The sequence below is a fragment of the Ceratotherium simum genome, chromosome 11 (assembly GCF_057802395.1).
Source record: "Ceratotherium simum simum isolate JZ-2026a chromosome 11, ASM5780239v1, whole genome shotgun sequence".
Lineage (NCBI taxonomy): Eukaryota > Metazoa > Chordata > Mammalia > Perissodactyla > Rhinocerotidae > Ceratotherium > Ceratotherium simum.
The window spans coordinates 45,261,719-45,272,222 of record NC_141910.1 but is presented as its reverse complement, the minus strand read 5'-3'; the positions used below and the strand labels follow the sequence as shown (position 1 = coordinate 45,272,222).

Here is a 10,504-nt window from a genome sequence, read left to right as displayed (position 1 = left end):
CACTAGTATGTAAATAACTTATGCAGATTTCACTTATGATGTGAGCTGTCCATCATTAGTTTTTTGAAATATGAGTCAGGTTTTGCTTCCCACTATTATTATCTCATGTCCTGTTACTAGCAGCGTAGACTACAGTCATTTCATTGAGCTTGCCAAAATACAGAAAAGACCGAAGCAAACTGAACAAAGAAATATTATTGACATGTAGGAAAAGTAAGTATTTTCACTCCAAAAGTGAGAGTCCAGTAGAAGCAGCTTGGTGGGGCTTGCAGTTTTCTTTCTTTACGCAGTTTAATTTAGCTGTTCACTGGCATTTGAAAAAGAAAGAAAGGAAAAATTTAATTGCCCTGTTTAAGTCATTTTTAAAGTATATATTTTATTTTCCGTTTTATCTAGGTGCTTCTCTTCTACCTTTTAGAATTTCTAATTGTAGAATTTGCTTACTGAAAATGTGTGCTTTGGGCTAGAAAAGAATATTTAGAAATCCTTACCAAAAAAAAAAAAAAGCAAGTGGGAGTGGAAATTTGAAAGAGGACCGCCTAATTCAGCACTCAAACCAGTGTGAGAAGCAGTGTGTGTGTGTGTGTGCGTGTGTGTGTGCACGTGTGTGTGGTGTAAAATCTGCTTTTCAAAGTGCTGAGAGGTTGATGGGAATGTTTGATTAGCTGCTCTGAGAAGAAGAGAAAAGGTGCTTGGACCTCTTGTTTCCTCTCTAGAATAATTTGGATGGGATTTGTGATGCGGAAAAGCTTAAGGAGAAAAGGATATCCATTCTGTGTGGTGGGAAATTTTTGAAAAAAATTGCTTTCTTCAAACAAGGTATGTCCAATGAATTACTAAGCTATGTAGATAGTTTGCTTTCCGTTCCTTATTATAAATACATATTTATCACTAAGAAACTACAGTACATACCTTGACCAAGTAATCAGTCTGTACAAATTTCAGTCTCAAGAGAACTGAGATGGCAGTGGGTAGTAGTTGACATTCTTGTAAACAACTAATGTTATGTAATATATCAACTATAAATAAATTGTGCTAAGATAATAAGATTAGAACAAGATTTTCACTGTATCTTTAAACTAACTTAATTATGGTTAAAATAAGTTGAAAAGTATGACATTTGTGTAGAACTTTAAAGTACATTTAACTCTCTCTATATTATCTTGCCCTTTTTTATACCTTGCTTCTTACATGGAATACAGTAGCAATATAACAAATTGCTTATAACAATGTATGAAAAACAATATGAGAAATGAGCACATTGATGCTAAATTAAAAGAGAAATTATTTAGCATGGATCTATACTTCTCTCTATTCAGACAGATCTCAGTGGAATGTGGCTACATGTGCAATTCTGTATCTTGTTTACATTGGAAATGTTTTCTTAAGCTGATTGCTTCTCTTACTGATAAACCCAAGAAAGGGCTGGCATTGTTAAGTCTACTATTGTAGCTCAACTTTGGACAGAGAAGCAGGATACGAAATCTCTTTTAAGCATGATTTGTGTCAAACCAGTGTGAACATGAAATAAACGCCACAGGCACAGGTTAAACGGAGAGGATGAGACTGAATGATTAGACTTGATGGTTTGCTCCGAACAACCCACGGCATCTTTGCCATCCCGAAATCGAGAGTGGAATTCAAGATTTTCTTTGGATTTATTGTAAAAATAAAACCAGGCATTCTTGGCCATGGTGGTTATTCAAAAATGTGAGCACTAAGAAAATAGCATATTGCCATTACGTTGTGTTGTAATAAATTTGGAAGGTTTGGTTGGTAAAGTTCTGAGGTTGTTTTTCCCTCCGTCTGCTGAAAGATGAAAACACCCCTGCAGCAAGGCGAGATCAAATGCTATTTGTGTATTTCCTCTGTTGTCTGTGTCAGCGGCAAGTGGTAGCTACACCTCCTGTAGGAAAGCTGGAAGTGCCTGTCTTTTATTTATTGAATTAAAATACCCTCTCCTGTAAAAGGGCTTTAGACAAAGAATTCTAAGACTACAAGGGCTGCATTTTTAATTGCAATATGCTGATTTCCCAGACTAAGCTTCATTAAAATGGATCTTACACCTCACCACTGAAAGGAAATACGTTAGGAACATTGGAAATGCTTCACATCTATCCAGAAATAGTGTTCATTTTATGAATATTGTTTAGATGATCTAATTATCTTTTTTGCCAAGTTACTGATCACATAAAGAATGGTTTCTTTCAGAGAAAATACACTGGGTTAGATAATGGTTTATGAAGCCTCAGAAGAACAAAAATGCTTGTGCTGTTCTCGTCTGTAATTCTGTAATTGTAATTCTTACAAGACACATTGTACACAGGAAAGCAGTGTGGTTCAGTGCAATGTGCCAGACCCGGAGTCCTAAATTACAGTAACAGCTCTGCCACTACCTAGCTGTGTTACCTTGGGAAAGGTGTGTGACATTTCTTACTTTTGTTTCCCCATCTGAAAAACAGAAATAGCAATGCCTACGCACACCCCCTCCCAGGGTGGTCATGAGGTTCAATATTGATTCTCAGTTCCAAAAGGGCTTTGAAATGTGAGAAGTTCTATAGAAATGTAATCTTTTTGCCCACAAAAAAAGATTACACAGGAAGGAGTCATTGGCTTTTGTGGAGGAGGAAGAAATTTTCCTCTACCCTTCTAGGTTCTTCTGGCTGGTCTAAGAATTAAATTGACATGAGACAAATTAATAAGAGAAAATCAGATTTAGTTAATTTTGTACGTACAGGAACCCCACATACGTGAGAAGTTCGGAGACAAAAAGGTAAAGTGAGGTGTGTATGCCACCTTGAGCTGAGGAATGGGATAGGGGCCTGAGGCTTCAGAGGAGAGGAAGGTAACTCACAGGACAGTAAGAAGGGCAGATGTTCAGTAATTAGAGGTTTGCCCTGCCATACAGATAGGTCATAAAAACTTATTTCTGGTAATAACTCTTATTATGGGCAAGGCCCCCAATTTAAATTCTTTAAAGGAGAGGTAAAAGTTTCTCAACCCCACAGGGTCATGATTGCCTTTAGCTCAAAATATTCCACATTCCAAACTGGCACGTCCGGGGGAGGCCTGTTCTGAACCCCCTCACCTTAAAATAAATGTTTTATGGACTCCAGGATGTTCCCATCAACATGTGCCCATGTGTGCAACTTCTCTCCTTGCTTCTTTGGAGGCAGGAGGCAGGTATCAACAGCAGTGGGTGCAGGACAGAGCACACAGGTCCGTCTGCCAGTGGAAGGGCATTCTAGCTGTGTGACCTTGGCGAGATTACTCAACATCTCTGTGTCTTCATTTTCTCACGTATGAAATTAAGAAGTTGAACAAGATAAGTCTCTAAGTTTCCCTCCTAGTTCTATGGTTCTGCACACTGGGACATCTCCAATGTCAAAACGTGGCCAAGCTGATTTCATTGTTGAGACTCTCTGTATGTTACGAAATGAAGAAGTATAAAATGGGGTAACTGAACCTAAGGTATATTTAAAATGTTTATATTTACCTAACCAAAGGCTTTAACATATACAAAAATGAAATATAACCTAATTTTATGTTACATAAATGTAACATAATTGTGTGTGAGTACAGTATACATATACAAATCCACAGTGATCTGAGGACAGTGTGGTTCAAGTTGTATGACAGACCTCTTTCAGTTCTCTGGTGTCTTTCTGTGACTGTCTGTATAACTTAATGTGGAGATAATGTCAAATATCTAAATTTAAAGCCTTCCACACAAGGCCAGGGCCAAGTGGCCCTCCTGTGCTGTGGGTCCTGTGGGAGTTTGTCAGGCAAGAAGCTCTGCCACTTCTTACATGTGTTAACTTGGGCAAGTTACTTAAGCTCTCTGGGCCTCAGTTTCTCATCTGTTAAAGGGGTCTATCATTAGTGCCTACCTCAGAGGGTTGTGGCAAAAAGTTTGTCAGTGCCTGGCACACCATCAGCACCCAAATGTTAGCAATATGTCCTTTATGATATGTGACGGGAAAGAAGAAATCAGATCAGCAGTGAAACATCATTTGCAACCCTCTCAAAACTTTTAAACATGAGCTCTTCAGACGTGGAAAGCAAATAGATTTGTGGAACAATGTGATATTAATTGAATTATTAGAAACTTGTTGCCATCTCTTCATCCAGAGGATCTGAGCTAATCAATTTATCAGCAAGTGATAAGCAAGAGAGGCAACTTCTGTGATGTCTGTAATTTGGGAAACCCCAAAGGTCCCCCTCGCGCTGCCTAAAAATGTGTCTCCCTGTGGTTTGCAGAAGGTGGTGAAGTTCCTGGCTCCCTGAACACATACAGAGTGAGAGAGAGTGAGAAAGTGCAATGGGAACCTGCTAGTTTTTACAGGCATGAAAGGTCCTTGGGCAAGTGGCAATGAGCAGTTTCTGTTAGTGTAGAGAATGGGGCTAGAAAGGAGCGATAGACCAGGGCAAATTTAGGCTAGGCATCAGAAATGGCTTTTTAACACTGCTGCTTGTTAAATTTTAATTAAGCCAGTCACTTGGGGGCCTGGATCTGGCCCTGACTTCTATCATTGGCATGCACCACTGGGCTCACCTGCAACTAGCCCCTCCAGCTGTGCACCTGCACCGCACTGGCCCAACTCCTGTCACCAGCCTCCACTGCTATACGCAGCCTGTGACGAGACCCTGCAGCCACAGGAGTACACGCTGACACCCAGGGGCCCCGCAGCTGCTAGTGCGCCCGCAGTTGGCCCCCACCCTTGCTGCTGGCCCTGGTCCATGCCATTACATGTGTGTCTGCATCTGGCCCCTGCCACGACGCAGGCACCTGCAGCTGGCCCCACAGTTGAGTGTGTGCACACCACTGGCTCCGGTCATCACCCCTGCCTGCCCTGGTCCCTAGCCACTGGGCCTGGAGGCGCCACTGAGGAACCAACAACCCTTAACAGCCCCTGTGGATCCCCCACAGTGCTCGCCAAAGACCACACAGTTGTTAATGTTGTGGACCCCAGTGGTCCACAGCTGTCAAGGTATCACGCCTCCCTAGATCTGGAGCCACTACAAGCCCCCGTACTTGGCGCCCTGTACCACTAGACCTGTGGTCACAGCAGGCTCCAGTGTGTCCCACCCACAGGTGAAGGTGTTTCCTTACAGAAGTCAGTGCACAGTCTGAAAGAGGTGACTGCTTATTCAAATGCACAGATGCCTACACAAGGCCACAGGGTCATGAAGAATCAGGGAAATGTGACACCACCAAAGGAACACCAGAAACCTCCAGTAACCGACCCCAAAGAAATGGAGACACGTGGATCGCCTGACAAAGAATTCAAAATAATTGTTCTAAGGATGCTCAGAGAGCTACAAGAGAACACAGATAAATAATTTAACTGAATCAGGAAACCAAAATGAGAAGTTCAACAAAGAGACAGAAAACATAAAAAGAACCAAATGGAAATTTGGGGGATGAAGAATAAAATTTTAATTAAAAAAAAAAATACACACACACAAACAAGTTTAAGTCAGTCTGAGATCATCTAGGTGAAATCCTGTTTACAGACCAGGAGGTGAAGGGCCAAAATCCAACGAGATTCCCGGAGCCCCACGTTCACAGCGGAGCAAAGGCTATTTCAGTTTTGTTTATTGCATTTTTCTATGGTTACCTCATCTGTAAAACAAACAGTTGTGGGTACCGGATTTAGAATTTGTTTTCAATCAGCTAGAAGACTTTTCCCCTTCAACAGACTGCAAACCTTAAAGAAATCCTTAGGGACCGCCTATCAGAGATGCTCGGGGCTGCCTGGGAAGTGCACAAAGCAGGCAGTAGGCGAGGCTCTGAGCTGAGACCTTTCAAAACTGCACATCTTGCGGCAACCTGCAACAGGCCAGTCCCCCACACGGCAGATGACTCGGCTGAAACCCGCTGCCACCTTCCAGAGCTCATGTCCTGGGGGAAAGGTGAACTGAGATAATGGATGCCAAAATCCTTTCCTGAATCAAATCGACAAGCCAGGAACAAAAGAGATGTTGGTTTGGTTTGGATTCAGTGTAGAGAATATTCTGGTGTTTGTATTTTATTCTGGACTTATCATTTAAAAAAAAAATGTGTAGGCCCATTTCTGCTTCGTATTACTTTACTAGATACTTTTTTCAATTCTTTTTAAGAATGCTAGATGTCATTCCTCAGCCATTTGATTGGTCCAATTGCCCTACAACCATGTAGAAGATTTTCATGAGAATGGGCTGAAGATGCTTACAAATCTCTGAGCGGAGAAGGAAGGAACAAAACTACAGAATTGCTGCCTCTGGGGCCCTAGAAGAATTGAGCTCAATGGCAGTCACAAACCTATGTGATTCCTTCACCAAGAAGTCCAAAGATCAAGCTGTGGCTAACCCTGGGCAACATCTTGTTGAGAGAGATTCAATTAGTTGCTTTACCTCTGTTAAGTCCTAAATTAGAGTCTAAATGGGCCACGTTTTGCAAGAGGATGGTGATGAGAATGGTGAGGATGATGATGGTAATCATGATTAACCACTACGCCAACTGCAACAATAATAATAATTGCTAACACCTACAGAGCTATTCTTATGTGCCAGGCACTGTTCTAAGCCCTTTTCATATATTAACTCATTTAATCCTAACAGCAGCCATATGAGTGGGTTGTTACTATCCCCATTATACAGATGAGAAAATGGAGGCACTGAGAAGTTAAGTAAGTTGTCTGAGGTCACAGAACTAGTAAGTGGTGGAGCTCAGCTTCAACCCAAGCATTCTAGTTCCAGAAGTCACACTCTTAACCTACCAGGCAGCAATTATAGAGAGTCTTGGTTTTCCTGTCACTGCACTAAATTAATATTTACCATCTTTGAAAACATCTGTAGGGAAGGAAGAAATAATCCTCTACTGTCTAAGTTCTTCTGGCTGGTCTAAGAATTAAATTGACATGAGATAGAACAACAGGAGAAAATCCAACAAGGTTTAATAACATGTATACATGGGAGAAACCCAGGAAAACTGCATAACTCACCAAAATGGCCAGAGCCACCACCTTAAATACCATCTTCAGCTAAAAACAAAGGAGGATGTTGGGAATAGTGGTTTGGGACTTCAAAAGGGTAGAGGGCAATTCACATGGAGATGGAAAAGCAAACGTTTGGTAAACAAATGTTTGTCGTGCCTTGCAGAGACAATGGGACATGAGGAGGACTTTGATCAAACGGGCCTTGCTAGGTTCCTCCCTGTCTACTACACCTAGTTCATATTATACTATAGTTATCTATGGGGATAGCTCCTTCCTGGAACAGGCCTCTATCTTAAATTTTTTTAGGCAGTTGTTGGGAGGGAAAGTCAAAGTTTCTTTTTAGTCTTTTGTTCTTAAAAATAATCAAACCAGGGGCTGGCCCAGTGGCATAGTGGTTAAGTTCCTGCACTCTGCTTCAGCGGCCTGGGGTTCACAGGTTCAAATATCAGGCACGGACCTACGCACCACTCATCAAGCCATGCTGTGGTGGTGTCCCATATACAAAATAGAGGAAGATGGGCTCAGATGTTAGCTCAAGGACAATCTTCCTCAGCAAAAAAAAAAAAAAAATCAAACCAAAGAGACATATTTGAGAGTAGTAAATTCTGATCCCCCACACATCATTTTCAAGTGAAGTCAAATTTCTAAGAAAGTTATTCCTCCTTGCAAGTATAGACATCACTGTAATAGTGATGGAGGGGAGAGGCAAGGAACTTACGAGAGAAGGCTGTTGGGAAGGGTGGTTTTATTTCTGTCATTCTTGGATAATCTCTGGATTTAAGAATCACTTTTCAGGTGTGTTGGGAAGACCTGACTCTCAGGGGGAGGCCAAAGAGCAGAGCTCATTATCAAGCCCTTTGTGTAGCCAGTTTCCAGAAGGTGTCCCTCATTTTCACTCTAGGGCTAAGTTAGCAGCGAGTCACAGAATCTTACTTCCTTTTGACTTCGACTACTTCCCTGATCAGGGTCTCTACATTGACAAGACTCTAATAAAAATGACTCAAACCCTTCCCCTGAGAGAAAGGCTAACGTGTTGTGTGGACATGTGGTAAAAATTCATAAAAATCACCCTTCAGGCTATAGTGAGAAGGAACTCTGTTTCTGCATTCTTTCTTCTCAGATTCAAAAAGAAAAAAAAAAGTACCTATTCCTTCAGGGAAACCCAAAGTATAGTTTCCAAGGGATGCGGTCGCTGGCATCTCGGTGCTAGGTAAACTCCTTCCTCTGGATTCCTTTGTGTCCCAAACAGAGAAAATGTGCTTTGGACGTACAGGTGCAAGTCCACTTGCCCAGACTGGCTTTGCTTTTATAATATAGTGAGTAAATCTGTACTCTGAAAGGTGAAAGGAACTGAGGAAGCAGAGATAAGTTTCAACGACAGCACCAACAAATATTTATTGGGCCACCGGCATGTATCATTCACAATTTTACGTGCTTGGGAAGAAGAGTAAACAAAATAGTCTGCATTCTCCCAGAGCTGCCCATCTGGGGCACACAATAAACAAATACACATAAAGGTCTGGTGGTGATATGGGCTGCAAAAAACAGGAAAGTAGGACAAGGGGACTGGACAGAGCAGTGAGATGTGGCTGATGATTTGCATTGCATGGTTAGATAATGTCTGATAAAGGGACATTTAAACAGAGACCAAGGTGAAGGAAGCCAGGGAGCAACCTATGTGGATGCTCAAGGGAAGAACATTCTGGGTAGAGAGAAGAGCAAGTGCAAATGTCCTGAGGCAGGACCATGCCTGGAAGGCCAGTGTGTCCGGAGCAGGCTGAGCCAGGAGGAAAAGAGGAGAGATTCAGGGTGTACTTTGACAAGCAGACACAGAGAGCACCATCCTAACACTCCTCCCTTTCCCCAGGCACACCCACCCCAATGCCCACTCACATACTCTCTGGGGGCAGTTCCTACCTCTGCCCTGGATGAAATCTGAGTAGGTCTCTTAATATTTCAGGCCACACTCAGTTTTTAAAAAGGTCTTGCTTACATTACACCCCCAAACAAGTTCAGTCATTAATATGGATGTAATACTTAGGTAATACTTAAAAATGGCATTCACAGTTAAAAGTTTCATCCGCACCTGCAGGCTTGCTTTCTGCAATGGGAAGGGGGCACGATTGGCCCCCCTGCTCTGCCTTGCGCCTTTACCCCCTTCCCCTTGGCTGCTAATGGTCATTTCTTCATGTCCAGAGTTGAAGTGGGTGCAGAGAGGAAAGGTAAAGGGGACAGAGGGCCCTACTAGGTGGCACTGTTGTGAGCTGGCATCCAGTTCTCTGAGCTTGGCAGGCCTATACAGCTGTTTCTTGTTCCCATGGGGCACTTCCATGGGTTCTTCGGAGATGCCCCCCCTTTGTTGGGGACCCTTCACCTGCAGTTCGATGGATGCCATTACATATGAATCTGCTCTGGCTGGGGGTTTACAGTTCCTCCCTCAGCCCCTGAGCAACTGGTGATCTGTCTCCGGCCACTTTCTGCTGCTGTCTCCTCAGCCCTCCATGCACCCAGCTTGGGCAGGACCTAAAGCGACCCCAGGCTGACTCACACACAGGTGGCCTCATTTGCCACAAGCTAGTCCCCGTCTTGTAAATGTCTTTATCACGAGTCAGACACCAGTCCACTGCTCCCCCACCCCAAGGGACACAACCACTCAGTCATTTCAAATGCAGTTACTGGATGTCCAAGCTGGACTTCCAAAGAAGGTCACCAAGAAATGAGATCCCCGGCTGATGCCTCCCTCCAGACTACACAAGAAGCTGTGGAAGCCGAGAGGGTAGTTAGAGATTGGAGAACAGGAATCACTTTAAGAAAAGTTGTTGGCATTTCCCCTCCTCCTCCTCCCCGCCAGATATAGAAATGTGGAAGTGGAGCAGGTGGTCCCCCCTCCTCCCACCCACTTCAGGCGCTAATGAGAGGAGCCTCAAGGAGAGCACTCCGAAACATGGAAGTAGTTGGCATTTAGTCTCAGCTGAAACCAAGACAAAGGCTTATCCCATTTTAACATCCCATTACACAGTCAATTACAATACACTCAAATGTTTATTTAGATGGGTGTGTTATGCCTGGTTAAACTTAAAAATATGCCTGGTGCATCACTTGACCCTAAATAACATTTGTGAGAGAGAGAAAGCTGTGAGTGAATTCAGGCCTAAATATGACTCTAAAAAAAAAATCTCTTGACCTTATAACTAAGACAACTTTATTACACAGTGTATACATTTTACAATGTGCATCTCCACCATTGTCAACAGACTATTTCAAAAAGCCTAGGATAGATGTGCCAAGGCCAAAAGGAAGGTGAACCAATGTGTAGAGCGGTAGAGAGGGGTAGTGAGTGGGGTTAAATGTTTGAGGCCTAGGATGGAATTTTGGTTCTACTTTATAATCATTCTATAATGTTGGACAGCTTACTTAAGTTCTCTGAACCTCAATTTACTACTCTGAAAAATGGGCACAATAGTACTTACCTGATAGGATCACCAAGATAATGAAATAAAACCACACATGTGCAGTGTGTAGCA

The 10,504-nt window shown here is 42.7% G+C and overlaps 1 protein-coding gene across 1 annotated transcript in view; it reads left to right on the top strand.

Moving 5' to 3' along the window:
* Positions 1 to 623: 623 nt before the first annotated feature.
* The window catches only part of VIT (vitrin), a 102,319-nt gene continuing 92,438 nt past the window's right edge, over positions 624 to 10,504 (top strand). The window contains exon 1 of the mRNA XM_087436422.1: positions 624 to 819. The gene's annotated coding sequence lies outside the window, so the exon portion shown is untranslated. The remainder of the gene's footprint in view (positions 820 to 10,504) is intronic.